Raw genomic sequence first — 16,119 nt, forward strand, 5'->3', positions numbered from 1 at the left:
TCCCCATCAGTTCCCCCTGTTTAACATGTTACATTAGTGTGGTACATTGGTTACAATATGAACCAATATTGATACATTGTTATTAACTAAAGTCCATAGTTTATATTAACATTCACTCTTCATGTAATACAGTTCTATGAGTTTTGATAAATGTATAATGTATCCACCATTATAATATCATGCAGAATAGTTTCACTGCCCCCAAAATGCCCTGTTACCTATTACTCCTCCTCCCCTCCCCCTGAACTCCAAGCAACCACTGATATTTTTACTGTCTCCATAGTTTTGCCTCTTCCAGAATTTCACAAAGTTGGAATCATACATCATTTAGCCATTTCATATTGGCTTCTTTCATTTAGCAGTATGCATTTAAGGCTTTCCTCTATGTATTTTTGTGACTTGATAGCACTTTTTTTTTTTAACATCTTCATTGGAGTGTAATTGCTTTACATTGTTGTGTTAGTTGCTGCTGTATAACAAAGTGAAGCACCTATGCATATACATATATCCCCATATCCAGCACACTTGTTTTTATTGCTGAAGAATATTCCATTTTATGGAGGTACAAGAGTTTGTTATCCATTCACCTATTGAAGTGCATCTTGAGTACTTCCAAATTTTGGCAGTTAGAAATAAAACCGATATAAATATTCTTGTTAAGGTTTCTGTGTGGACATAAGTGTTCAGATCCTTTGGGTAAATACCTAGGAACACGATGGTTGAATTGTACGGTAAGCTTATGTTTAGTTTTGAAAGAAACTGCCAAACTGTCTTCTGAAGTGTATTATTTTGAATTCCCACCAGCAATGAATGAGACTTCCTGTTGGTCCACATCCTTGCCAGCATTTGCTGACAGTATATTACTTTTTTTTTTTTTGGCTGCATTAGGTCTTTGTTGCTGCGCGGGGGGCTTTCTCTAGTTGTGGTGAGCAGGGTCTACTCTTCGTTGTGGTACGCAGGCTTCTCGTTGTGGTGGCTTCTCATGTTGAGGAGCACGGGCTCTAGGCGTGCGGGCTTCAGTAGTTGCAACACACAAGCTCAGTAGTTGCGGTGTGCGGGCTTCTAGGGTGCAGGGGCTTCAGTAGTTGTGGCACACGGGCTTAGTTGCTCCATGGCATGTGGGATCTTCCCAGACCGGGGATCGAACCCGTGTCCCCTGCATTGGCAGGCGAATTCTTAACCACTGTGCCACCAGGGAAGTCCCGATCAGTATATTTCTGATTCAAAGTTTCATCTTCACATTTCCAAATGTTTGCTGAGGTTTTTAATTCATTTTTGAGTTTAGTGTTATAGTTTTCTCAAGTTCAAGGTTTTTTGCGGAGGAAAGGAGAAATTTAGTGGGATTGGGGGAAGAAAGGTTGATGTGCCTTATTTCTCTTTTGTTTGTGTGATCTTTAATTCCCCCCACTTTGTTCCTTATTTCCTTTTGCTGTCTCATTGCTAAGGAGTACCATCCATCCTCTACGTATCCAGTTATCCTCTAAAAGCAATTCTTCTGTGTGATTGCCACTACCTGCCAAGCTCCTTTGCTGTAGCCAGTACTGCGAACCACCAAGGTCTGACTTGTGTTCACCATATTGGCATTTAATACTGGACTTTCACTTTCTCAGGTGATTTTGTCTGTGCTTTTTCTGTGTCCTCTTCATTAAGCCCCTTAAGTCTCTTCTATCCCATTCTCCATATCTACAAGCCTGAAGCAATGTGTGGGAGCCCTTTGGAATTTTGGAATTGAAATTTTTAAATTTACTTATAATTAATTTAAAGGTGGTCCTGCTTTTTTATTTTCTAGTAATGTTAAGGCATATTATTTTTGTTGATGCTACGAGTTTTGTGGAGAGGGTGTTGAGAAGATATGAAATTGGGAAGTTACCACTGTGTTCAAACAACTAGCTTTGAATTAAAAACAAAAAATTCAAAACTTTAGAAATGATATGGCCTGGATGCAGTTTTGTAAGAAGGTAATGTCCTGAGCTTTCAAAGACTGAGTCTGTAAGCTCTATATTTCAATACAACACATGGAAAAGTGATACATTTGAAATGAAGATAGATGCTTAGATGAATAGATGGGTAGACAGAAATGTATGTATGTATGGATGGATAGATAGATAGATAGATAGATAGACCGACACATTGTTAGGATGTATATTAGAGGCAAAGGGATAATGGGGAACTTTTCTTCTTTGTGCAGGATTAGCTGGTCCTGTCTGTTGACTAAACAGAAAGCGATTAAAAAGGAGGGAATTTCCTGCCAGAGAAAGACTAATTTGTGGTGTCTCTCTGTCTACATGTTCCAGTGAAGCTGGACTAGATTGGCAATTACTGCAAAGAAAAAGGTGAAAGCAATCAGCCAAAAGTCAAAGAAAGAAGTTATTTTCTTAGGGAAAGCAAAATTTTTGAAGCATTTATCCCTCTGTATGGGTGGTATGTAGTGAATAAGGGGATAAGGGTGTTAGATCTAACTTGTGTTCCATCTCACAGAGCTTTTCCAAAAGTTTCAGAGCTAAATTGGTAGTCTTTCCTGGTATTGTCAGTGAGTGGCAACGTGTATGTGTGCACTCACATAAAAGAGAGAGGAATAGAGACAGAGACAGAGAGAGATAAGAAAAAAGGGACCCAGGGCAGCCTGCTTTCCCACAACTTGGCAAGGACACAGGAGTTTTCTCTGGGTAGAAAGGATACTGTGAAAAGCAGCAGAGCTTAAGGCCCTTTGTGAGTCCCCTAAATGAGCAGCCATATACCCGAGCAAGGGAATTTAGGCAGAAAATTAAGTAGATCCTCTGTGACATGGAGAGACAGAGGAATCATTTCTTTCCAGGGTCACCAATGCTGGGCATCTACTCTAAGAGCAGCTTCCATGAACCCTCAAATAACCCTAATATGTGTCCCACAAGATTCTAGTATTTTTTTGCCAGGAGCTTAGATGAGAAATTGGAAAGGGGGAGGAGATAGAGAAGCAGATAACAAGCTTGCCAACTGGGTAGTTATTCTCAAGAGCAGTCACTGTGTTTCACAGGAAGAGGGGAAAGTATTCAGACTGTTCCCTCCATTTGCCATCTCAACACACACACACACACACACACACACACACACACTTCTTCTGCTGGTAAGTCTCCCAAAAGTTCTGGTAGTGAACAATTGGAGTGCAAAAGATAATACTGATACCTAGAGCTGACCAAATAACTGCCCAAAATGAGACCACTTTAAGCGAGAAGGAAATAGTTTGGGATTGATATTTATCAGAATAGACTGATATCCCATCAATTACTGTTCTTCTCCACTCTCTTCCCAGGTAGTTTTCAGAGAGTGGAAGCAAAAAAGAAGTATATAACTTGTTACTAATAAATAAATAACTAAAATCTTTCCTGTATATTACATCACAGAATTGACTCTCCCACTCCTTGTTACTAAGCCTAAAATTCTGCCACCAAAGATTCATTTCCTTCAGATTGTAAAAATGGCTAAAACCTGTCTTGTCTACCATCCCAGGTTTGTTGAGAAGATTGAAAACAATGCATGTGATTACCATTTTAAGTTGTAAAATAATTGTATCACTATCAAACATTAATGACAATGTTAATAGAAATAAATTATAATGTGTAACTATCAATTAAAACCCTGACATCTGGGTTAAAAGATAGATGCCTTATGCAGATTTCTATACGATACTTTCCTTTCTGTTTTACCTACTCTGTTTCTAACCCCTTTGACTAATGTGAACTAAGGGGGAAGACTCAAAGAGCCAGAGGAAGAGAAGAAAAAATAAAGTTGATCAAGAGTGGATTATAGGTAGAAGAACATTTCAAGTACTATGTGGTGGATCACAAAAGAATAACTCTACAGCAGTTTAAAGATAAAACAAAACAAACAGAAACAATAAACTGTTTGATCTCTTTCCATTTTAATCAGTCCAGCAAGAAACAACTCTTATTACCTGACTGCCTATAGCTATGATCCTTGCAGAAACCAGTTTGCTCGCCTGTATTGAGTATGTTTGAGGGGCCCTTAAACTTCTCCTTTACATTATATGTTTGTTTTTCGAGTGCTAGGCACCCTTTTAAGAACTTTACATGTGCTGTATTATTTTAATACCTACAACAAGTAGGTACGATTATTTTTCCAACTTTAGGGAGGAGAAACTGAGGCATGGAGAGATTAAATAACTTGCTTGTCACATAGCTGTAAGTTGTAGAGGTAAGAAAGATTCAAACTTAAGAAGTCTGGCTTCAGGCCATGCATGCTCTTAATTACTAACTTGAACTGGTAACTTTTGGGGTCCACCCTCCTGTTTTGGGGCAGAGACATTTGTAAATCATCCTATTTAGGCGATAATCTGATTGCTCCTAAAATGGAAATTTGTTTCTACTCTTGCTTAGTTATTTACACACACACACAGACACACATACATATACACTCATGCATTGACAACTTGCCAATTTCTTTTAATTTGGGGAAAGATGACTAGATCTTTTGGTGCATGAGTTATGTGTCTTTTACCCCTGGATTTATTTTATCTTGAAAAATGGCACAACTTAACGATTCTGATTGCCATCCATTGAGAGCACTGAAGTAAGAATTATTCTATCCAAGGCTGCCATTTATTAGCTCTTTGTGTCCTTGGTCTTGTGTAAATATTTTGAGTTTCAATTTCTTTTTCCTTAAGAAAAAGTAATTCTACCCACCTCTCAGGTGGCATGAAGATTGTATAAGATGCTGTGCATAAACTCTAAAGACCCTTGTAAATGGATGGTGCTACTGGTAACTAACTTGTCTTCTATTTTCTGTATCATCTCTTCATCTCTCCTTGAAAAATGAGATTTCCCTTGGTCTTCCATCCCCTGCCAATTCTCTAGAGTTTAAGTAGATAACCCAAGTTTCTCATATAGTAACTTCATCAGAGAACTAAGAAATATGTATTTGAAAGTGGAGAAAAATGAGGCCAAAGACTCACACAGGGGAATTGGAACCAGAAGCAGTTCTAACTCACAGTCTAAATCCATTTTCTTTAGATTACAGTGTTCATTTTTTCTCACCTGTGCTTTTTCTCTCATTTCATCACACAGTATTTTCTTCTCTTTTCAGAGCTAAGGAATGAAAAAATGAAAACAAAAATTAATTCAAATCTCAATTCAGCAGGGTCTTTTTTCATCAATTTTCAGGTTCCTAGTTCTGTGTATATATACAGGATATAAATTGGCAGGAATTTAAATTTCTACAGGACTGCATTGTTATGTGTCTTTACGTACTTTGTTATATGTTTTACAACACTCATGTTCAGTATTCAATATGATTTCTCTCAGTAATTTGTTTTAAGATATATCAAGTAGTGGAATCATTCCTGTCTTACAGATAAGGATACAGAAGCTCAAGGAAATTGGACAGGAAAAACTGCTGGCTAAGGATTCACAGTTGGTTAAAGGAAGAGAGGGAGTGAAAGGAAAAAGGATCCTTTAATCTTTAAGATTAAATCAGAATGCAACTCCCTTTTCACCTCAAGTGTTACTATTTACTGCTTGATCAGAAGTATTCTTGAGTTACTAAGAGTGTCCAAATTTCGATCAGAGAATTTATAACACATGAAACCCAACAGCTTGTTTATTGCTTGTTTATTGCACTGGAGTCCATAGCACTCAAATGGTCAGTCATTTCTGACCCTGGCTAGGACTTTAAAGGCCAATTTGAGATGGTATTCTAGTTGATAAGTGGTACGTGTAGGGTCCTGCATCTGTTGGAAATACCGTGGGGAGAAGAGAATTCTGTAAAAAGGAAGTGATTTTCACTGTGTGGTGGATAATGATCACACACACATACATTTGAACATTTACATATATTATTGTGTAATTAGCATATCTAATTGCTTTCTGACATTAGGAATTAGCTTGCCTGTTTGCTCTGTGTCTCTGCTTAGTGCCATTATCAAAGGTGTGTAATCCACCAGTCCCTGAAGACCTGTGCCTATGGTATGGGTCTCCCTTAACTCCCAAAGGGCTTATCATATAAAAGAGATGATTTTAGGATTTCAGTATTATTTCTGACCTGGAAGAGAGAGCTCATTCTGTTTTGGTAATTCCTGGAGAGATTATAGATCATGATGATTATAGTGCATGGTAATAGTCAGAAAATAGAGTTTACAGTTAATGAGAATTCATACCATGTTGGTATTACATAATCCTAAAAATCATCATTATTTTACATGGCAACAAACTACCATCATGCATTCTTTTGCTGGTATATACAAACAGTCGTCTAACCCAAAATGCTCACAAAATAAGGTGCCTGTGGTATGGGCTAGGGTCAGTCACAAAGAACTCCATGGGGGTGATGAATTTTATGTAACTGTGAGAGAAAGAAAATGTAGAGATTGAGATGTTAGACTATTTCCAGGGAAAGTTGCCTGATTGACCTTCTAGAAATCTAATAGGCCTACATTACCTTAGAAGTAGAAGTCTTATGAAGTAGAAGTCTAAGTGTGATGGTTAATTCACGTGGCAACTTGACTGGGCCATGGGGTGCCCATAGAGCTGGTTAAACATTATCTCTGGGTGTGTCTGTGAGGGTGTTTCTGGAAGAGATTAACATTTGAATTGGTGGGCTGAGTAAAGGAGATGGCCCTCCCCATGTGGGTGGGTATTATCCCACCCACTGAGGGCCAGAATAGAACAAAAGGCAGAGGAAAGTTGAATTTGCTCTCTACCTGACTGCTTGATCTGAAACATCAATCTTCTCCTGTCCTCAGGGCTCCTGGTTCACTCTCAGGCATTCAGACCTGGACTGCAGTCTACACCATTGGCTCTCCAGCTGGCAGATGGCAGATCGTGGGACTTTTCAGCCTCTGTAATCATGTAAGGCAAAATGTTATAAGAAATCACTTTCAAATATAGATATAAGTAAATAGATATGAGATATCTGTCTCTATATCTATCAATCATTTATCTATTAATATATCTTTTATTGGCTCTGTTTCTCTAGAAACCCTGAGTAATACACTAATACACCAAAGTTCCTCAGCTTTGCAGGTACAGAAACTTGAACTTGTCAGTGAGCTGAGTTGGGTTATTCAGGGACACTGATTCGTGCTGAATAAATTCACAAGAGACTAAAGTATGTATATCAAAATGAAAGTGATTGGTCAATATTTTGATAAATAAGACGATTTCATCTCCTTATTAAAAACCAATGATCAGAGGCTAGCTTGATGAGTATAGATTCATAATAAAAATTAGTTATAAGAGTGGACAATTTAATGTTATAACTATTTTCTGTGATATACTGTCTCTGAGGACCAGGATATTAGTTAATTAATTTAGAACCCTTCCTTTTAATCAGAGTTTGAGTCAGTATTCATAAAACATGGCTAAGAATTTATTTCCAAATGTGACGCTTCAGATGTGCTCAACCTCTTTAGTTTGATTAGTATCAAGTCTTGATCTGGTCTGGGAATTTTCCTTTCCATTTAATTGTGTATCACTGCTGTGATGCATCTTGTGTTGATTTTATAGTTTGTCTCTGAAAAGTTATACCTCTTTTTCTTAAAAAATAGTTTAGGGGCATGTCATCATTATCTCATTGCAGTGCCCATAAGTCTTTAAGAACAGTTGGAATCAACAGGAAGAGTTGGAAATGTTGAGACTGTTCCTATTATAATGTAAGCCTAACACTAAGCCTGTGTAATGTAACACCAACATGGCACGAGTGAGGACTTACAGGTAGTAACGAACAATGTGCTGAAGAGTTAAAGACTGGCCTGTTCTGAACAAATAAAAATATAGTCAAGAGTTATGAGATCACTTGAACAGATGATGGAGTAAGATGGACTAGAGGTAGATAGTTGCAGATTTAGAATGAAATACTGCGGTAAAATTCAGTCTGAAAGCAGAACCATTGTCAGCCCTACATAGGGAGGAATGGGGCACTCGCAGGTTAGTCACGGAGCATCCACTGATTGAGTGCCACTGTCTTTACCCTCTTCTGGGTCCTGAAGATGCAGAGCTGAAAGACAGTAGGAACTGTATCCCCTACCATACAGTCTAGAGGGAAAGAAGACATTAACCTTTTTTTTTTTTTAAATCCATTTGACGTGTGACAAAGTGCTATAATATAGAAATTTAGAATTCCATGAGAAGGTATCACAGTGGAATTAAACAGAATCTGGTGGGAGGTGGGTGGGGGGAGACTGGGTTCTGAAGCAACTTTCTGGAATAATAGAATAATAAATTCATTTGTTTATAATTATGAATCCACAATTACCAGCAGGGAATTAGAATACCTAAAAAGCAAAGTAAGATATTACTTTGCTTAAGTGGGATCAGGATCTGAGACTCTTTCTTTCATTTTTATTTTTTAATATCATTAGCATAAGCCAGGGTCCTCGGCCCGAAAATTCTGAGACTCAGTGAATGTTCTGGGTGTCTGGGTGATAACTAGTCTCCCTGGGATCCCAAGCTATGTCTAGCTCAAGTGCATTTACTCAGTGTTAGCTCATGTTTCCTTGAAGTTAGGTATGGCCGGATGACCAAATCCTGTGCATATCGCAAATTCCAAATGCCTGTTTTGAGATTTCTTTACTTTTGTAAGTCCAAATGTGTATCTCAGACAGGAATGTGGAAGACTGAACATTAATGAATTGTACCTGGAAACAGAGTAAAATTGGGGGAGGGGAGTGTTACATAGTAGGTGGGACCCATGTCCTTGGTTCTCATTCATTCATTCTGTAAATTGCCATCTATACCAAAATGTGCAGCCAAGGTTGCAGTGGCCTCTAGAGAGAATGATGTTAACAAACCATTTTCTCTCTCTTCTCCTGTTGTTTGAAATGTCACCAGAGCCCTGAGAGTAATAGAGGATTTTAATGTACATTCAGGTGTATGATTCTTTCTATTATCGTTCTGATTATTATTATCATTATTCACATCCTATTAGCTTTTCACCTTGAGCTAATGTGACATTTCAGTGCTATGGAAAATCAATGAGCCAAAAATTTCTCATGCTACAACAAACAATTACTGTTGATTTAAGTACAAAGACTAAATACCACATAGACAATATGGATAAAGAGATTAAAATGCACACATACATACCATCCATTATTGAGAATCTTTTAAGTGGTTTTCAAAATTAGTGTTTTCTGCTGGGAAGAAAATATTCCCTTATTGAATGACCATAACCTGAACTGAAACTTGCTTTCTGCATAATTAGCTATGTCTTCACTTCTGATAATGATACCAAACTTTGGATTTAATTAGACTCTAATTGCTGTTTTAAATTGTCTCCTGCCTCAGACTTTGCTTTCTTTGCCATCTCATTCTGGTTTTTTTTTTTTTTTTTCCATTTTCTATATTTGTTCCTGTACTGAGACCACAATACATAACAAGTTAGTCACCAAATTTTAACAAACAAGATAGTCCTAGCAAGAATACATGATATTTTCCAAGAAGCTTCTCTACTAATGACTTTGCATGACAGAGAATGGCTAACTATTTGCCAAGCACCTTTTCAGTTTCTCCTGGGAAAGAGCTAGCTCGTGTTTCCTTGAAGTTAGGTATGGCCAGATGACCAAATCCTGGCCAATGGAATGTGTATAGAAGTGATCCTGGCTTAGAAAACCTTTCACTGGATCCTCCATTCTATTTCTTCCCTCTCTGCTGGCTGTAGGTGACCTTGGATGTCACATAGTTTCTAAGCCTTTGCTATGCTGGGTCTCTTCTCCCCACCTCCACCTGTTAGATGTTCATTGTGTGAGTGAGAAACAATTTTCTATCGGGTTAAGCTGTAGAAATTCATGGTCCAGCTGTTTTAGCGGCTAGCATTACCTTATCTAAAACATTTGGTAATGTCTCCCATGAACCATTGGCTAATGTTTTACTTTCCCTCTGAACTGGCAGGGTTTTCCAGAGAAACAGTCCCGTAGGATATATATAATAAGATATATGTATTTATATATTATATAACAGTATATATATTTATATAGATTTAAATCTGTATAAAGCGATTTATTTCAAAGAATTAGCTTTCACAATTATGGGGGCCCACAAGATTTAAATCCACAGGGCAGTCCTGCAGGCTGGAAACTCTGTCTTGAGGCAGAATTTCTTCTTCCTCAGAAAACCTGTTTTGCTCTTAAAGCCTTTCCACTGATTGGATGAGGCCTTCCCACATAATTGAGGCAATCTTTTTACTGAAAGTTTACTGATGTTAACTACATCTACAAGATACTTTCCCAGCAACAACTATATTAGTTTTTATAACTCTCGTTAGGATATCACATTAAATTGCCACGTCCTGGTGAAGAAAGCCCTCTTTACTTAAATCCAGAAGTTTAAACTCAGAAAATATGTAACAGCTTCTCATTAATGCAATGGGAATGTCTAAATAGAAAGCTTTATTGAAAGTACATACTTTTTTTAATTAGAAAAAGCTCGTACATACCAGGAGTCACTACATAAAATCTACAGTTCCCAGCCAGACACAATAATAAGTAAATGTGTGGATAAAGTTAAGTCTAAGAAGGAGAATGGCGGAGCCTGTGAAAACTGGAGCAGGTTGTTGAATTCAAAAGGTTCACAACATTTTTGGAAAAAAACCAAAACTGTCTGTGGTTTGGCTACAGCTAGTTTGTAACCTCTAAATTGAAATACATCTTTTTTTCCCCCTAAAAATATTAAAACTATTAGAATCAGATGATTCCACTGGGATTGGTGACTCAGGAGATCCACAGCTATCTTCCTGGAAACATGAAAAATGTGAAGAAATAGGAGATAGGCAGAGGCTATTCTCCCCACAGAAGTTGTAATGCGGGTGGGGATAAAATGCAGCATGAGCTGGCAGTACGTGGGAACATGTATGTGATTTCCATGGTCTCAGTCTTATGGATCATAGAAGGCAATGATTTCAAATCATGTAGAAAAAACAACAAACGCTTTGTGTCTAGACAGTCACAGAATGAGAATGAGACGTCCCGTCTTTACCTGGCTGCCTAGTCCCTTACTGGCTTTGTGATCTTGAACAAATCACAAAACATTGTGAGCATCATTTTCCTTACCTGTCAATTAAGGGGATTGGTTTCATTGATCACCAAAATGTCTCTCAGCTCTAACATTTGTTGATTATATGATGTGTCTCCTCTGAGGCACAGTGTGTGTTCCTACTTACTTCCTAGTTGTAGCAAAGTATCTAAAAGTTATTTAGAACCTAGCCACCCTTTAAAAATACATGTCAAGAATAGTAATAGCATTTACTAATGTTTACCAAGAGCACGTAAGTCCTTGGCACTTTATATGTAGTATCATGCAATCATCACAATATCAAAATAAGGTGCAGAAGATGTACATTAATTGCTGAGGTCATACAGATAAAAAGTGGCAGTGCAAGCACCTACACCCAGGCTTCACATCGCCAGGACTATTAACCACTATGCTGTGCCATCCCAGCTGGCCCTTCCTCAGCCTTCACCCCGATTCCATGCCAGGATGTATATATAGGAAGCATTAATGCCTGCATTTCTCTCTGTTCATCTCAGCTCCCTCTTCAAGAAGCAGTGTCCACCCACACCAGCTTCTTATTGTGTCCACTGTCTCCTTATTTCCCTCCCCAGACCCTTGCACATGTCCCATCTGCCTTTACCACAGGTTAATAATGACAGCCAGGATGCTTCCCGCTTGCAAATTGCTTTTCACTTTGGCCATTTCTCAGCTGGCTGGTGTGAAGTTTATAGTCTGTAAAAGCAGGGAAGGGGCAGCACATGGCTGGAAGCCAGAGTACAGGATGGCATCTATTCTCCCCTTTTCCTGGGACATGTTTGCAATTGGTTACACAATTTAGAGAAAAAGAGAAAAGCTGAAATGAAGCACAGTAAAATAGAAAAGCAGAGAGATTGCTTCTGAAAGGTGGTTAAATTGCCTGCGTCAGTGTCCCCTATGAAAAAGCTAACGGCATCCTCCCTCAGAAAGGCTCTTCCCTCTCTTGCAAAAAGAAAAGCTCTTTCAGGACCATAAACACCCTCTTCTGCTCAACCAGGGTCACCCTTCCAATGCTCATTCTCTACTTATTGTCAGATGCCCCGCCCTACTAAGGGGATCATACAGCTATGCTGCTGCACTGATGGAGTAATGCCTCCATCCTTTTTCTTTTTATCAAATGCTCATAATACAAATGGACTCTTCAGGCTGGTTCCTTGTTATCGCTAAGATTTCTACCCTGGAACTCCAGGGCTTGCCGAACAGCAAACTTTTGTTTGAGAGACTTGGTATGAATTCCAGCTGTGAAGCATTACTAATAAAACCCAGATATCTAGGTTTCACAAATTTGTGAGATAATTCATCTTTCTCCAGCTCATAAAAGCCTAAACCTGTACCTCAGTTGATGGTGAGGCATTAGATATCTTTACCAAGTTTCCTTCTTCAAGTACATCTTGACATTTTGGAGAGTGTCTAAATATTGCAAAAATCTGTGCTGATGTCACTATCCACCTCAGCCATGCTAGGGCTTGTGCATTACTGTACCCACAGTCTGGAATGCGGGCCCCTATTATCTCTGCATGCGTATTAGTTTTCTGTTGTTGCTGTACAAAGCTTCATGGTATAAAACAGCACACTTTTATGATCTCACAGTTCTGTAAGTCAGAAGTCGAGTATGACTCTCATGGAGCTAAAATCAAGTGGTCAGCAGGGCTGCATTCCTTCCTGCAGGCTCTAGGGGAGAATTCATTTACTGCTCATTACGGTTACTGGCAGAATTCAGTTACTGGGACTGTAGGCCCAAGGTCTCTGTTTTCCTCCTGGCTGTCAGCTGAGTTCCATTCCCAGCTCCTAGAAGCCAAACTACACTCCTTGGCTTGTGGTTTCTCTTCTCCATCTTCAAAGCCAGCAACGGTGTGTTCAGTCCTTCTCATGCCACATCTTTCTGACCCACTGTTATGACTTCCTCTTCCACTTTTAGACTCAGTGATTAGATTGGGTCCACGTGGATCATCCACATGGATCATCATCTCCCCACGTCAAGGTCCCTAACCCTAAAGGTCACATCTGCAAATTCCCTTTTGCCATGTAAAATAACATATCCATAGGTTCCAGAGATGAGGATGTGGTCATCTTTGTTGGGGCCATTACTCTGCTTCTTTATATTATTTAAACATCTGCTCAAATGTTACCTTCTCAGTGGGGTCTTCCTTGATCAGAGAAAATATTATTTTCACAGTAATGATTATTACCTGCATTTATTTGCTTACATATTGCTTATGTATTGTTTTACTTTTTTATTGTCCATATCTCCAACTAGAGTGAAACTCCTTAAGCAGAGGTTTTGTATGACTCTATTCCAAACACCTGAATAGTAATTGCTACATAATAGCTACTCAATACATGTTTATTGAGTGGACAAAAAAATGAATACATGGAAATGATTTTGAACCTATCTTGTGTAGAGGATTCCAATTTTGAGTCTTTACACTCTCCTGAAATATTCCTCATGCCCACGATGGTTGCCAGAATGTTCACTGTCTTTATCAAAACAACTCCCCGTACCCAAAGAACATGTCTTTGGCCAGGCCATTTGAATGGCACATTCCAAGTACAGGACATTTCCCAAAGTCTGAGTTTTGAAGCTCAGGAAAATAACACATGGAAGACTTCAGTGGAAGATACAGATTGGGCTTCAGTCTTTCCTACCAGATTCCTGAACATCATGCGGTGAGGCTGTGCCTCTGAGAACTTCCTGCCAACAGCATGTCTCTATGCCAGTCTCCAGTGGGTAATAATAGCTAGCTCATGCATATCTCTCAAGAATTAACATGATTTTTGGAGAGAGGAAAGTTTAACCCATATTTAGGAAAGAAGCATATTCTCTCGCTCCTGAAAAAAAGAAATATAATATTGTGTAGTATAGTTTAGCTATCCCTTATCTCAAGCTTCTTTCCTTTCCTTTTGCTTTGCTTTACTATTACATCAACAAACTACAAATATAATATTTCTTTTCATAAAAGAGAAAGGAAGTGTTGCCCCAAAGTTGAAATCAAGAGTTCGTCTGTAAAAAAGCAGGAGAATATTTCTGGCTATAAAATGGAAGTCCACTCCTAAAGACATATACACACACACTTCTAGTCAGAATTCCAAAAGCTTGGGTCCATTCACACCAGAGCATGTCTTTACAGTAACATTTATGGAGTACCAGATATGAAGTAGAACCTGTGCTAGGTATCCTCTATATCAGTGGTCCCCAACCTTTTTGGCACCAGGGACCGGCTTCATGGAAGAAAATTTTTCCATGGATGGGGTGGAGGTGTGGGATGTTTCAGGCGGTAATGTGAGCCATGGCGAGTGATGAGAGGCAGATGAAGCTCCACTCTCTCACCCTCCTCTCACCTCCTGCTGTTCGGCCTGGTTCCTAGCAGGCCTGGGGGTTGGGGACCCCTGCTCTATATATTGTCGTTTAATAAGTTTTTGACCTTCTAGGTAGATATTGTTACCCCTGTGTTAATCAGGAAGATATTGTCTTGAAGAGATAATATCCAAGGGATATTTGTGATTTCAAACCAGGCTGCTTGATTCCAAAATCAGTGCTCTTTTCAAGGTTTTTCACTGCTCTAAATCTGTCATCCTTTCCGCTTCCTTTTAGGTCACTTTTACTGTCTTCTTCATATTTATATACATATTACCCTTATGCTGCCCTGGAAGCATCTTTTTCTAGGTCTTCCTTTCTAGGGGAGTATTCTAATGTTCAAAAAATACTTCTCCTTGTCCCAGAACACTGTTTCCTTCAAGAGTTTGGTCTCACCAAAGAATTTCTGGGATGAATACCGACTATAAGCACGGTGGCATAATGAGAAAGAAATAGAATTTGAATTCAAGTTGTGAATCTGCAAATTTTAGTAGTAAGGTTTGGGGCTAGGAATGTTGTAGTAAGGCCCTTGGGAAATGGGAATATCATCCTAAGACTAACATTCATCAAACCTCTATTCTAAGGCTCTGGACTGGGTCTAACACACTGTTTCATTCATTGTCTCATTTTGTTTTTTTAACATTCTCTGAGCGTCAGATTCTTTAACTCCAAAATAGTGTTGAGAACAATAGAACCTTTCTCACTAGTGGTAGGCAAATGATGTAGCATCAATGTTAAATATATCATAAATATGAAAATAATTTTCTAAACTCAAATCCCCATACTAGTGATTGCAGAATCCAAAGTTAAATATCAAAAATAATCTTAACCTGTTTTAAGAAATGAAAGTGTTGAACTCTTGCATAAATGAAAGTCCAGCAGGGCAGGCTCCAGGTATGGAATGGAATAGAATCATCAGAGTGCCTGGTTCTTATTGTCTTTCCAATCTTCTATCCTCAGTATTGGCTTCCTCTAAGGCTGGTTGCCTTTATGCTGTTTAAATACTTTGCAAAAAAATTGTGACCAAAGGGATTCTTTTTCATGTCCAGCAGGGGTGAGAGAGAAACTGTTCTGCCAAGAATTACATGAACACACTTTCCTTTAGTTTGGGCCAATTTATATCTCAAAACCACTGCTAGTTGAGAAAGAGTTACCATAAGAATGTCATTCACTGATGAACTCAGGACAACTAGAGATGAAGTCACTTCCCTTAGTTTCATGGGGATTAAGGGGACATTTTCACAAAATGGGAACTATGTTTGGAAGAACACAATTGAATTTCTGAGTAAGCAGCAAACACACTCTTATGAAGAACTCTGCCCCTCTTTCCACACTTATTCCATGTTTCCTCTCCCAAAAGGCAGACTAGTTGCTAACACGATTGACTAGAGCCCATGACATTTATCATTCCCTTTTGCTAATGCGTTGCTTTACTGAAACCTTTTCAGACATGGGTAGGAAGAAGGTCCTGAGAACAGATCAGATAGTTACAAAGATTTCTTCCTACAAAGTGCGTGTTCTGTACAATGTGCCTTGGTTGCTCTTCCCTTGAAAAGGTAGCATTTATTTCTCTACCTCATGAATCTGGACTTGCTTTGGAAGCGGCTTAAACCTATACACTGTAATAGATGTGAAACTTTTCAGCCTAAGTCTCAAAAGGCATTATAACTTCTACTTTTGCTTGCTACCATAGAACTGCTGTGTAAAAAAGCTTGAGCTAACCTTCAGGATGAGACAACACAAGGAAAAAAG

At 38.7% G+C, this 16,119-nt stretch overlaps 1 long non-coding RNA gene across 2 annotated transcripts in view; it reads left to right on the top strand.

The window, feature by feature from the left end:
- The window catches only part of LOC309606575, a 402,482-nt gene that overhangs the window by 111,379 nt on the left and 274,984 nt on the right, over nucleotides 1–16,119 (top strand). For both annotated transcript variants that reach the window (XR_014231932.1, XR_014231933.1), the window contains exon 2: nucleotides 6,734–6,839. This is a non-coding gene — a long non-coding RNA (uncharacterized lncRNA). The remainder of the gene's footprint in view (nucleotides 1–6,733; nucleotides 6,840–16,119) is intronic.

The sequence above is a fragment of the Balaenoptera borealis genome, assembly GCF_965194805.1.
Source record: "Balaenoptera borealis genome assembly, chromosome: 11".
NCBI classification, from domain to species: Eukaryota; Metazoa; Chordata; class Mammalia; order Artiodactyla; family Balaenopteridae; genus Balaenoptera; species Balaenoptera borealis.